Source organism: Ictidomys tridecemlineatus, chromosome X (assembly GCF_052094955.1).
Source record: "Ictidomys tridecemlineatus isolate mIctTri1 chromosome X, mIctTri1.hap1, whole genome shotgun sequence".
Taxonomy (NCBI): Eukaryota; Metazoa; Chordata; class Mammalia; order Rodentia; family Sciuridae; genus Ictidomys; species Ictidomys tridecemlineatus.
The window spans coordinates 66,930,135-66,944,465 of NC_135493.1; positions in this window are offsets into that span (position 1 = coordinate 66,930,135).

Sequence of the window (14,331 nt, forward strand, 5' to 3'; positions counted from 1 at the left end):
CTAAACATTACAAACAAACTCATTAAAATTGTTTTAATACATGACATTAAAATATTTTTTCTTACAATAGATGGAGTAGCATCCATGTCTAGTTAAAAATGAAGCATAAGTTCTCTGTTCTCACAATCCATCATCCTGGAATTACTTTGGCAATCTTGCAAGAAACTATTTTTTACACTTATTGAAATGTTTAAATATTATCTCCTATTTCAGAGGTTTTTCTTTGTAAAAAGAAAAATCAGAAATTCAAGTGGAAAACATCCAACTTTCATTTGCACTAATAATTTTATTATATGGCATTATCTTTTTTTTTAAAGAGACAGTGAGAAAGGAGAGAGAGAGAGAGGGAGAATTTTTAATATTTATTTTTTTAGTTCTCGGCGGACACAACATCTTTTGTTGGTATGTGGGCTGAGGATCGAACCCGGGCCGCACGCATGCCAGGCAAGCGCGCTACCGCTTGAGCCACATCCCCAGCCCTATATGGCATTATCTTTCACTGAGTACTGATAAGTGATATTATAGAATAAGTAATATGATAAAAGTGCTGGTAAATTTTGATAGACATTGGTTTCAGGCTTGCTTCCCAAGAAGGACTATGGGTTCCATCACGTGTCAGTTAGTAGTTTGTTTCCACTAACCAAATAGTTAGTCCGTATCTATTTAATCCACTATACAAGTTCAACAGACCCTTTTCTATCTGCATTTCACTCATTCCCAGACTAGTTTTTTAAAATATATTTTTAGTTGTTGATGGACCTTTATTTTATTTATTTGTATATGGTGCTGAGAATCCAACCCAGTGCCTCACACATTCTAGGTAAGGACACTACCACTGAGCCAGGACCCCAGACCCTCAGGCTAGTTTTTAGACCTTGCAATAAATTGGATATTGCAGAAGAAAATAATATTAAGCCTTACTGTAGCACTGTTCACAATAGCCAAGATAATGAGTCAACTTAGGTGCCCATTGAAGGAAGAATGGATAAAGAAAATATGGTATAGATACACAACTAAATATTATTCAGCTATAGAGAAGCATAAATCCTGTCATTTTCAGCAAAGTTGATAATGAGACTGAATGATATTATTTTAAATAAGCCAAAACAACAAAAAGATACTGCATGTTCTCTCTTTCATATGTGAGAGGTAAAAAGCCAATCAGAATGTAAAATTGTGACTACCACAGGTTATAAAGGTTTGAAAGGAGGGAAGATAAAGAGTGGTTGAATAATTGGTACCAACACACAAATAGAAGGAATAAGCTCTAGTGTTCCACAGCATAGTGATATGACTGTAGCTTATAATAACCTGTTATATTTTGCTTGAAAAACGAGGAGAGGAGCTCAAAAGTCTCCATACATAAGGAAATGATAAGGAGATGATTTGATAACTGCATGTTTTACACGTGTTGAAATATCACAGTGATATTTCACAAACTTGGAGGAAGAAAAGGGAGGTGGGCACCAAGTCATTGCACAGGAGAGTTGGGTTGGTCCCTCCATGGTGAGGCTCAGAGCCAGGTAGAATTCTGCAATAGCTGAATTTGATTATTATATGTTATCAAAAATTTAAAAATAAAATTGAGAAAAGATTACTAAGCCCCAAATCATAGCAACAGAAATTATTCAAAATGAAATGCTAAGATAAAAAATTTAATTAACATACTGGGAGCAAGATGGCAGCTGAGTAAGATGTTCCAGCAATCACCTCCCTAAAGAAACACCAATTTTCAGTGATTAATCAATCCATTTTCACAAAAGCTAAAGAAGCCAGGTAAAATACCACGGTGCCTGGTATTAGCATAATCAGAAAAGAAGCAATGATGAAGGCAGGGAGGAAAGAGTTGCCTGTGTCACTCCTTCCCAACTTCCAAGTAGCAAAAAAGAGGGACATCTCCCACTTGGGAGAGGGAAAGGGAATTAAGTCCAGACCTTTGATTTAGAATTCAGTACCACAGTTAAGTCCAGTAGTTGACTGAGCATTGGACCCTCCTTTGCCAGGAGGCCAAAGGACTGTTTCTATTACTCCTCTCCCAACTTTGGGCAGCAGAGCAATGATCTAATTCCACCCACTAAGGAATAAGACAAGATACCACAAGACTTTGCTTTTGACCTGTGTGAGGCCTTCTATAATGAGACCCAGCACTAACTAAATCCTAGAAGCCCCTATCTCCAGAACAGAATTCACAGAGACTCTGGATAAGTCCCAGCACTAGTCAGGGGTTTGTACTCTGGTAATTCAGCCTGCATCACCTCCAGCCACATATGGGCCTAGGAAATACAACCATTTTTAAGGCTATGAGACTATGGTGTGACCCAGCTTAGTGTCAGCCTGAGCACCAAGAGACTTCCATGAAACCAATCCTAAACTCTGGAAGACAGTAAGGACTAAGTCTCCAATGTCAGGGGAACAGGTCAGGAAAGTGAGCACAGGAGTGTGTCTTGGAACTTCATTCAAGGCTGGTAAAAACTTTGGGTAGAGCCCAGGCCAGTACATGTGAGTAGAATCTATGACCATAACTCAGTGCCAGGAGAAAACCCATGGTCTCTGTCAGTTGGACTTACAACCCAGCCTGGGATATGTTGCAGTAGTATTGGGTGGCAAGCTCACCTCAACAGCAGGTAGCCCATAGTATTGTGGGCCTTTATTCTATCCACATGCTGCAATGATCTTGGCAGGGTATGGGCTTCAGGAGTGATCTAGCTTTGCATCATTAGTGGCCATGGGACTGCCCATCCCATTCCCTGTCCCCAGCCTCCAATCTGAGCACAACATGAAAAGAGTAACTCTCTATTTGGGGAAAGAAAAAAGAGGTGAATATCAAATCATTGCATATGACTTGATACATGCCTAACTCCCAATGAGGCTCAGAGCCAGGTAGAATCTTATACAAACTGACCTTAGGCTTTTGACTGTGGATGAAGCATCAGGGTCAATTCCAGCCTCAGGTAGAAATTTGTGATAATGAAGTATCCTTTGCAAATACTCTTTCAATTCATTCTGAACAAGACACTAACTACAGATTTGGGACAAACTAGACTTGGTGTACCCTCTAGTACTGAAATAGTGAAAATAGCCACAGGCTCAGAGAAAATGACACTACTTAGAACTTCTGGAAGGACAAGTATAAATAAAACCTTGAAAAAGTGCCTAATCCTTCAAAACAGGTGATACATATACCAACACTCATCAAAAACTTACAAGGAATCATGACTTTACTTACTAAATAAAATCAGGCTCTAGAAATTGACCATTTAGCATGTGATATCTGAAAATTCTCAAAGAATTAAAAATAGTTGTTTTAAGGAAACAATGAACTTCAAAAAAGAAAGAAATTATTTAATAGTCTGATAGAAAAATTCAAAATAGAGACAGAAATATTTTAAAAATCAAGAAAATTGAGTTGAAAAATACATTAAGTGAAATTTAAAATGTGATAGAAGACATCAGTAGAAGCATAGATCAAACAGAGGAGAGAAGTAGAGAGCCTGAAGATAGAAAAAGGACTGGAGATAAATGAAGAAAGCTTACAGGAAATTGTGGATGGCTTTGAATGAATTTTTAATTGTTAAGGTTAAAAAGCAATTTGAGAATGCCAAGGAGGGTAGAAAGCTTAATCAAAGATATAACAGAAAACTTCCCAGAGAAAGATACAACTGTCCATACATGGTCACAAGTTAGAACTAGTTCAAACAATTCTACCACAAGACATAATCAAGTTCCAAAGGTGAAAAATTCCGGAGACAACAAGAAAAAGACTAATAACAAATGAGAACATCTCAATTCACCTGAAATCAGACTTCTCAGAAGAAATCTTACAGTCCAGAAAGAGTGGTATATGATTTGCACAGTACTGAAAGAAAAAAAAAATGTCAGGGTTGGGGTTGTGGCTCAGTGGTAGAGCATTGCCTAGCATGTGGGAGGCACTGGGTTCAATTCTCAGCACTGCATATAAATTAAAAATAAAGGTCCATTGACAACTAAATTAAAAAAAAAAACTGTCATGCTCACCCAGCAAAGTTATGGTTTAGAAATAAAGGAAAGATAAAAACAATCCGAAACAAAAGCTGAGAGAATTTATCACCACCAGACCTGTGCTACAAGAAATGCTAAAAGGATATCTTCAAAAGGAAGAGAAGCTAGTAAGAAGAACATATTGGAAGCCATAAAACTCACTAGCAGAGGAATTATGCAAATAAATTCAGAATGCTTCAATATTATAAACATAGTACATAAAAGATTCATAACTTTAATATGAAGAATGAAAACAAAAAATTAAAACTATATTAATATGTTAAGAAATTAGCAATATAGAAATGTGTAAAATGGTACACCAAAAATTGAAAATGTGGGAAAGAATGGAGTGCAAGTCCAGTTTTTATTAGTATTTTTCCTCTTTTTCATTTATTTTCATATCACCATGATTAGTTGCTCTGCTATCATTTCAAAATAGCTTATTATAATCAAGATATTTTAATCCTCGTGGTAAACACAAAGCAGAAATCAATAACAGATACACCAAAAATAACAAGCAAGTAAATAAAATACACTACTAGAGAAAATTACTTAACCACAAAAGAAAATTGTAAGAGGGGAAGAATGAAGGGAAGGAACTAAAATAAAACTATGAAAACAAGTATTAAAATGGCAGTGATAAGACCTTACCTATCTCTTAAATATAACTAGATCAAATATTCCAATTAAAAGACATAAAGTGACTGAATGGATATTTTTTTAAAAAAGTCCCAAATATATGTTACAATAAATTATCACCTCTAAGAATATGCATAGACTCTAAATGAAGGAATGGGATAAGATATTCCAGGCAAATGGAATTCAAAAGTAAGCAGAATTAGCCATATTTCAACACCTCACTTTCATTAATGGACAGATCATTCTGGCAGAAAATTAACAAAGATGCACTGAAGTTAAACTATGCTATAGGGCAAATGGACCTAACAGACATCTAGAGAATATTTCTTCAATAGCTTCAGAATACACATTCTTATCATTGTTACATGGAACATTCTCCATGATATATCAAGTGATAGACCACAAAATACAATTTTAAAATTTAAAATCATTGTATACTTCTCTGACCACAACAAAATAAAATTAGAAATCAATAACAAGAAGAAAACATTTAAAAATATAGAAATATATGGAAATTGAGTAACATGCTCCAGAATAACCAATGGATCGTTGAAGAAATTAATATAGAAATAAAAAAAAATTTCCTGAAATGAATGAAAATTAAATACAACATATCAAAACCTGTGGAATATAGGGCTGGGGTTGTGGCTCACTGGTAGAACACTAACCTGGCACATGCAAGACCATGGGTTTGATCCTTAGCACCACATAAAAATAAATAAGTGAAATAAAAGTATTGTGTCCAACTACAACTAAAAATACATATTAAAAACACTGTGGAATATAGCAAAAATGGTACTAAAAGATAAGCTTCTAGCAATAATACATATAGTTAAAAGAGAAAGATTTCAAATTTAAAAAGCAAACAATGTGCCTCAGGGAGTTAGAAAGAATAACTAACCAAACCCAAATTACTTGAAGAGAAGAAATACTAAACATAAGAGCAGAAATAAATGAAATAGAGACCCAAAAATCATGCAATGGATCAATGAATGGGTAGGTATTTGAAAAGATAAGTAAAATATATATAAATATTTAGCTAGACTGAAAAGGAAGTATATGGAAAACTCAAATAAGTAATAGTAGAAATGAAAAAGGAGACATTATAACTAATAACCAGGAGTTTAGAGGATCATTGGAAATATTATAAACAACAATACACCAACAAATTGGATAACCTGGGATAAATAAATTTCTGAATACATACAACCTATAAAGATTGAAAGAAGAAGAAATAGAATATTCTGAACAGGCCAAAATAAGGGATAGGATTGAAGCAGTAGTTAACTATCACTCATTAAAGAAAAGTCTATGACTTGATGGCTTAATAGCTGCATTCTATAAAACACTTAAAGAAGAACTAATTCTAATTTTTCTCAAACTATTTAATAAATTTGAAGACACTGTCAAATTCTTTCTAAAAGGCCAGCATTACCTTGATACCCAAACACACACAAAAAGAAAATGACAGAGTTCAGTGGTAGAGTGCTTTCCTGGCATGTATGAGACAATGGGTTGAATCCTCAGTATCATATAAAAATAAATAAAATAAATGTATAAAAATACAATAACATTATTTTTAAAAAAGAAAAAAATGGCAGGCTACTGTCTTCAAAGAAAATAGATGCAAAAATTCTCAACAAAATATTAGCAGAGAGAATCCAACAACACATCAAAAAGTTTACATACTAAGATCAAGTAGGATTTACTCCAGGGATGCAAAGATGGTACAGCATTTATCAATCAATAAACATAACATCTACACAAAGAAGAGCAAAAGTCACATGTTCAAGCTTGGGGAAATAGCCCAATGGTAGAACACTTGCATAGTTTGTGCGAGGCCCTGAGTTTGGTTTCTAACATTGCAAAATAATGTGTGTGTGTGTTTGTGTGTGTGTGTGTGTGTGTGTGTGTGTGTGTTCATGTCAACAGACACAGAAAAAGTATTTGATAAGAGTGAACATCCCTTCATGCAAAAACCCTCAATGAATTAGGTACAAAAGGAATATACCTCAAAACAATAAAGATGATATACAAGAAAACCATAGCCAATATCATACCGAACAGGGAAAAGCTGGAACTAGTTTCTCTAAGATTGAAAACAAATCAAGAATATCCACTTTCACCATTCATTCAACATAGTATTGGAAGTGTTAGCATGAGCAATTAGGAAGAAAGAGAAATAAAGGGTATTCAAATTGGAAAGGTAGAAGTTAAATTATCTCTTTTGGCAAATGACATTATTTTATACATAGAAAACCTAAAAGTCCATCAAAAAGGTATTAGAACTGACAAATGAATCCAGCAAAGTTCTAGGATACAAAATCAACATACAAAAACAGTAGTATTTAAGCACCATGACAAAATTGCTGAAAAAGAAATCAAGAAAGTAATCCTATTCACAATTGTGACAAAAATGCAGTCACAATAGCTATAAAATTACAAAAGTAATAAACTAAGGAAGTGAAAGATTTCTGCAATGAAATTATAACATACTGATGAAAGAAATTCAAAGTGTACACAAAAATAGAAAAATATCCCATGTTCATGTGTAGGAAGAATTAATATTATTTAAATGACCATACTACACAAAGTGATCTAGAGATTCCCTGCAATAACCATCAGAATACATTTTTCACAGAAATAAAAAAAGCAATCCTAAAACTCATTTGAAAAATTCTCTCTACAAGAGATCCAGAATAGACAAAGTAACATTTAGGGGGAAAAAACTGAAGGTAACACAACTGAACAGTCTACAAAACTACAGTAACCAAGACAGCAGGTACTGTCGTAAAAACTGACACATAAAGAAATAGAACAAAGGGGCAGAGGATGTGGCTCAAGCGGTAGCGCGCTCGCCTGGCATGCGTGCGGCCTGGGTTCGATCCTCAGCACCACATACAAACAAAGATGTTGTGTCCACCGAAAACTAAAAAATCAATTTTTTAAAAAATTCTAAAAAGAAAAAAAAAGAAGTAGAATAAAAATAGAAAATGATCCACATACCTGCAACAAACTGATCGTTTTATAAAGTTACAGAGAACATACATTGAAGAAAAGACAGTTTCATCAAAAAATGGTGCCAGAACTGGAAAGAAAATAGGGAAAGTACTTCAAGACATTGATACAAGTAATGATTTTCTGGACATGACCCCAAAACATAGGAAACGAAGGAAAAAATGACATATAGTAGGTATGATTCTACATATGTATAAATTGTCTTCCTGTTCTTGTACATGTATTAGGAGTCATGTATAATTGGGACATTTCAGAAACATTCCTATCACCATTATGTAAATGGTTTGCTTTAATGGTAATTGTAGCAGATCTTTTTGTATTTCTAATGGATGTGGCTTTTTATTGAAGGAATCAACCAATCTTAACATTTGTAGTAATTGAAGAATGGAAATACTACCATGGAAGCATAGCCAGGATGGCCTTTAATATAGTGTCAGAACCATTTGGTTATACCTATTAGAGAGCATCAATTAACTATGCCACTTGAAGACAGTTTGAGAAGTTTGTGTTGAAGATTTTCTAAAATATGGGGTAACTTTTAGCTTTAAATGTTATGTAAACCTATTTTAACCCTTTAATCATATAAAATCAGTTTATGGATTCATAATAGCAAGGTTAGCAAATAATAAATGCCAGAGGTCACTCCTTCTAGGTACTTTAGAGCAATACCATAAAGATGATTAAAGCAGAAAATCCAGGTTTTGCTTGAGGAATACTGCACTGTTTGGAGGCAAAAGGTATCAGTTCCATTCTTTGCTGAGGTTTTTCCTGCTTGAAGTCAGTCATCATACAGAAGAAGCCAAAGAAAGGAGTTGCATCCCTTCCAAGTAAGTGAAACAGGCCTTGCTAGATTGTATTCCCAAGTGTCCCAGTGCACTCTGCAGAGGATCACCTTCCCTCCTAAAGTTTCAGAGGCAGCATCAGGCAGTCAGGGCCTGGCTGTCACAACAGCTTCCCTATACCTCAAAAACCTTTAGGGGAAAAAATATAAACATATATTTGGGTATCAAGGTATTTTTGAAAGGAAGAAAAGACAGGTGAATTTATGTATGATTTTGAAATTAAAAATGCCTTTCTAAGTTGGGTACTATAAAATATCCAGAAGCCAACAGATGAAAATACTGATCACTAAAACTAATTAAAAAACGTTCCCTGGAGGGCAGCTCAATGGAAGAGCACCTGCTGAGCATGCATGAAGCCTTGGGTTTAATTCCCCAGCACCAAAATGTTAATGTTTCTAAAGCAAAATAATAATAAATTGTCTACAAATTGTCTCAAACCAAGAAAATAATTTTTAAACATGTATTATGAAGGGCTATCTTTCTTAATTTACAAAAAAACTTACATATCAATTAAAAAGTTCTGAAAACTCCAATAAAAATAGGTAATTTGGTCAGATAGCAAGTACACAAATTAAAAATATTAAATAATAAATTTTACTTATAAAGAATTATAAATTGAAGCAAAAGGATACCATTTTTTAGCCTATTGGGCTGGCAAAAACCTAAAAGAGTATCCAGTGTTGGCTATGGTGTGATGACACAGCCTTCTCATGTACTGTTTTGGGGAAGCAAACTGGTGCTACTTTTGCTGAGAACAATTTAGCTACACTTACCAAAATAAAAATGCACATTCCTTTGATTCACCACTTCTGTTGCTATAAAATGAACTTAGAAATAAATTCAAGATCTGCATAGCCAGGCATAGTGGCACATGCCTGTAATCCTAGCTACTTGAGAGGCAAAGGCAGGAGGATCACAAGTTTGAGGCCAGCCTTAGCAAAACCTTATCTCAGAAGAAATAAAAGAGCGACCCTGGGTTTGATCAGAAAGTGCCACAGTCTGGCTGGGCACAATTCAGGAGCCATTTGTCAGAAGAAACAAACTTTATTTTTAGAACCACACACACCAAACAAAACAGCTCCTCAGGAAAAATCTTCAGAGCCCAACTGCCACCACCAGCTTCCCACAAGCCTCTCAACCTCCCCCACTCCTCCTGCTCTTGAGGCCGATTGGCTGGGTCGCATGGGAAGAGCCAAAAAAGTCCCCCAATGAGCAGCTCCGTAGTCTGAAAGGGTGGGGAAACAGCCCAATGAGCATCACCACAGAGGAGCCAATCAGCTAGAAGTTGCTGGGGCCGCTGTGAGCCAATCATTAGCTGGCAGTCTGAAAGTTTGCTGGGGCCCCTTTGGCTATGGCTCTCAACAAGAAAGACAGAAAAGAGGGAGGGAAGGAGGGAGGGAGGGAGAGAGAGAGAGAGAGAGAGAGAGAGAGAGAGAGAGAGAGAGAGAGAGAGATATGGATGGAAGGAGTGAAGGAAGGTAGACAGACCTGCATAGATGGTGGAATTCAGTTGTAGAGTGCTTACCTAGTATGCATAAATTTGAGGCCCTGGGCTTAATCTCTAGCACTGAAAAAAAAAAGAACTTCATAGAAATTAGCAAATGTAATAGAAAAAATAATTTAGCTACTTGTCAATAGACGACTGTCAAATGAACCCATTACACCTACAAAACAGAGTGCTACAGTTATTTTTTAAAAATGAAGTTTGCAAGGATATTTCTAAGAATTATGTAGAGGAGAAAAAGTAAAGAAGGAAAATGATATTATTTATATACATTTGAAATGTGGGGTGAGAAGATAGAATGTATACCAGTAGACTCACATAAGCTAAATATTTTTCTAGAGAGGGGGCAAAGCCTAGGTGGGGGAGGGCAGAATAATAACAAATTTTATGCTTTTCTAAAGTCTTGGAAGGTTATAATCATTTGGGGGGGGGGGTTAGTGCTAGAGATTGTACCATGCAGGGGCTTCTGCCACTCTACCACTGAGTCACACCCTCAGTCCTCCCTTTGTTTAAAAGATAGTATTCATGGGCTAGGGTTGTGGCTCAGGGCTGGGGTTGTGGCTCAGTGTTAGAGTGCTTGCCTAGCATGCATGAGGCACTAGGTTTGATCCTCAGCACCACATAAAAATAAATAAATAAAATAAAGGTATTGGGTCAACTACAATTAAAAACATATCTTTAAAATGATAGTATTCATGAAGTTGATCCTCACATAGCATAGTGTAATATGAAATCCTGAACAGGAGAGAATTTCTTTCCTTCTGGTTTTGACTAATATGAATAATATAATGTTTACATTGATTTTCCTTCAAACCCCTGGGATTGCAGTTCTGGTCCACGGATTTTTCTGGCTGTCATATTTAGGTTCCAAGAAGTATCTGCTACATTGTGAGACATCTTGCTGACTGGCATATTATTTTCCCCTCAATATTAAAGTCATATGTAGCAATTAGAGTTCATCTAGATTTATTCAATTCAGCAGACACATTTGGATATTCTTAATTGCAATCTCTTATTTACCAAACTCAAGGGGAAACTCCTTGTAAATGGAAGAATTTGTAAATTTGTAAAATGGAAGAATGGATGATGGAGGAAAGGAAGGATGGAGGAAGGGATAGAGGAACAGAAGGAGCATCTTCCTGATCAGAAAAATTAATTATTCCTCTGCCTGATCTGCCGAAGTCTGGCTTGGCACAAATCAGGAGCCACTTGTCAAAAAGAAACTAACTTTATTTTTAGAACTACAAACGCCAAACAAAACAGCTCCAGGGAAAAACCCTCAGAGCCCAACTGCCACCACCGGCTTCCACAAGCCTCTCTCTCCCACACCAGCCTCTCAACCTCCCACAATCCTCCTGCTCTTGAGGCCGATTGGCTGGGTTGCGTGGGCAGAGCCAAAGAAGTCACCCAATGAGCAGCTCCGTGGAGGAGCCAATCAGCTAGATGTTGCTGGGGCCGCTGTGAGCCAATCATCAGCTGGCAGTCTGAAGGGCAGGGAAACAGCCCAATGAACATCACCGCAGAGGAGCCAATCAGCTAGATGTTGCTGGGGCCACTGTGAGCCAATCATCAGCTGGCAACTGGAAGTTTGCTGGCAGCTGGATCATCAGCCGGCAGCTAGAAGTTTGCTGGGGCCCCTTTGGCTGTGGCTCTCAAAATCTCCCCCTCTCTGTTTAAACAACAAGCATGTGGCTTATGGACCGTGCCTGCCTTAGGTTGTCCAATACATATGGTCCTTACCCGTCTTCGGATGAGCTGACCTCAGGGCGTCAGCCTCCTGTCTTAGGTTGGTACCATTGTAATTGGATCTTACCCGTCATTGACTACCGGTCCAGTATACAGCCACACCTGTGGAGAGGTCTCAGCAGGGGGGGGGGTGAGGTTCTTTGCCTCACCTCTGTTGACCCCCAAATTTTAGCTGAATGATCATGACAAGCAGAAGGGAGGAAGATATACCAAGTCAATTGACGGCTCCTTTTGGGAAAATTGTACCACCGATGATATCATCAGCAAAAATACCCCAACACTACCACAAGTCGCTGCACCAACAGATAGTTCACAATGCATACAAGTGACACATAGTTCTGTAAGCAGTTCAGTGCAAGTTCTGTAAGCAGTTCAGTGATGGCTATTGCAGAAACTGTAGATTAGTTTTATCTTTGTCTTCACCGGCACAGGGATGAAGATAGGAATTCTGGCAATAATGACTAAAGAAAAAATTAGGTAACATTCCAGAAGACACTAAAAGAAAACAATTTTCTTAACAATTTATATTATCTTCATCGGCACTGGGATGAAGATAGAAATTCTGGCAATAATGGCTAAAGAAAAAATTAGGTAACATTCCAGAAGACACTAAAAGAAAACAATTTTCTTAACAATTTACATTATAGTGAAGAGAATTATTAAATATAATGAAAACGAAAGGTGAGAGTAAACAAACAGATCTGTTAACCTCCTTTTTTGTTTACATATTAAAACAATTCTTTTTTTTTTTTTTTTTTTTTTTTTTTTTAAAGAGAGAGTGAGAGGGGAGAGAGAGAGAGACAGAGAGAGAGAATTTTTAATATTTATTTTTTAGTTCTCGGCGGACACAACATCTTTGTTGGTATGTGGTGCTGAGGATCGAACCCGGGCCGCACGCATGCCAGGCGAGCGCGCTACCGCATGAGCCAAATCCCCAGCCCTTAAAACAATTCTTAACAGTTATTTACCCAATTTAAATTAAACCATTTAAATCACGTGAATAAAAAAAAAAATATTTGGATCCATCTTTTCATGAGCGCTCATCATATATGATATATGGAAATACGTACATTGGACATACGTACATTCAAACATATAACACAAAACACAAGTGTGCACACATAATATAATACATACAACACATAACATAATAGTAAAGGCCTTATAACTTTTTACAGGTAAAATCTCTATTGCAATGTTTAAAAACTCTATAGTCAAAAAAAAAATAGAACTGATCAGCAAAACATTAACCTAGGTCTGTATGAGCTCAAAAAAAATAAAATAGAACTTCATGATATGGGAAAGGGCAATAATAAAATAGATATTGAAAAAAGCATCCTGGTTCTGTCGCAGATGTAAGGATAGCCAAATTGGAGTTTTGGATATCAGCTATTATGGATTTGAGCTAAATCATCTTTTTTTTGGTCTGTAGAAATCGCTTTAGTTAATCTCTCTGGAATCCAAATCGGCTGCTGTTCTCCCTGTGGAAACACAAAAACAGACCCCCGACTCCAGACAATCACTGGGTCAGGATTTTAGTTAATCTCTCCGGAATCCAAATCAGCTGCTGTTCTCCCTGTGGAAACACACAAACAGGCCCCCGACTCCAGACAATCACTGGGTCAGAACCTTGGTTAATCTCTCTGGAATCCAAATCGGCTGCTGTTCTGGGTCAGAACCTTGGTTAATCTCTCTGGAATCCAAATCGGCTGCTGTTCTTCCTGTGGAAACACACAAACAGACCCCCGATTCCAGACAATTACTGGGTCAGGACCTTTCCATTGTCCTGTTAGAATATCTTTCCAAAGTACCTTGGGCTTATGTACATTTTTTGGACACATATGCCTTTCTGCAGCACTAAGTCCTGATGAATCCAAATTTAAAAAGTTTAGAGTAAAAAGGGTTATTTTAAGTTTATCTTTGGGGAATATATACCCCTTCCCAATTCCATCTTTTTGCTTTAATAAGTACATTTTAATAGTTTGATGAGCTCTTTCAACTATGCCTTGTCCCTGTGGATTGTATGGGATTCCTGTTATATGAGTAATGCCAAATGATGAGCAAAATTGTTTAAAAGAAGTAGACGTATAACCAGGGGCATTATCTGTTTTTAACTGTTTTGGAATGCCCACAGTGGCAAAATTTTGTAAGCAATGAGCTATAACATCTTTAGTTTTTTCGCTGGCATGAAGGGAGCCCATCAAAAATCCAGAAGAAGTATCAACTGTAACATGCAAATATTTTAATTTTCCAAATTCTGGCAAGTGTGTGACGTCCATCTGCCAAATATGGTTAGGCATCAATCCTCTAGGATTGACTCCAAGATTAACTTGTGGTAAAAAGGTCACACAATTTTGACATTGTTTTATTATTTGTCTAGCTTGTTCCTTAGTTATTTTAAAACGCTTTTGTAAAGTATTAGCATTGACATGGAATCTTTCATGAAAATTTATAGCTTCTTCTAGTGTAGAGAAAATATGTATGTCACGTGTAGTTTTATCTGCTAAATCATTGCCCAACTAAGGGCTCCAGGCAATCCTGTATGTGCCCTGATATGTCCTATAA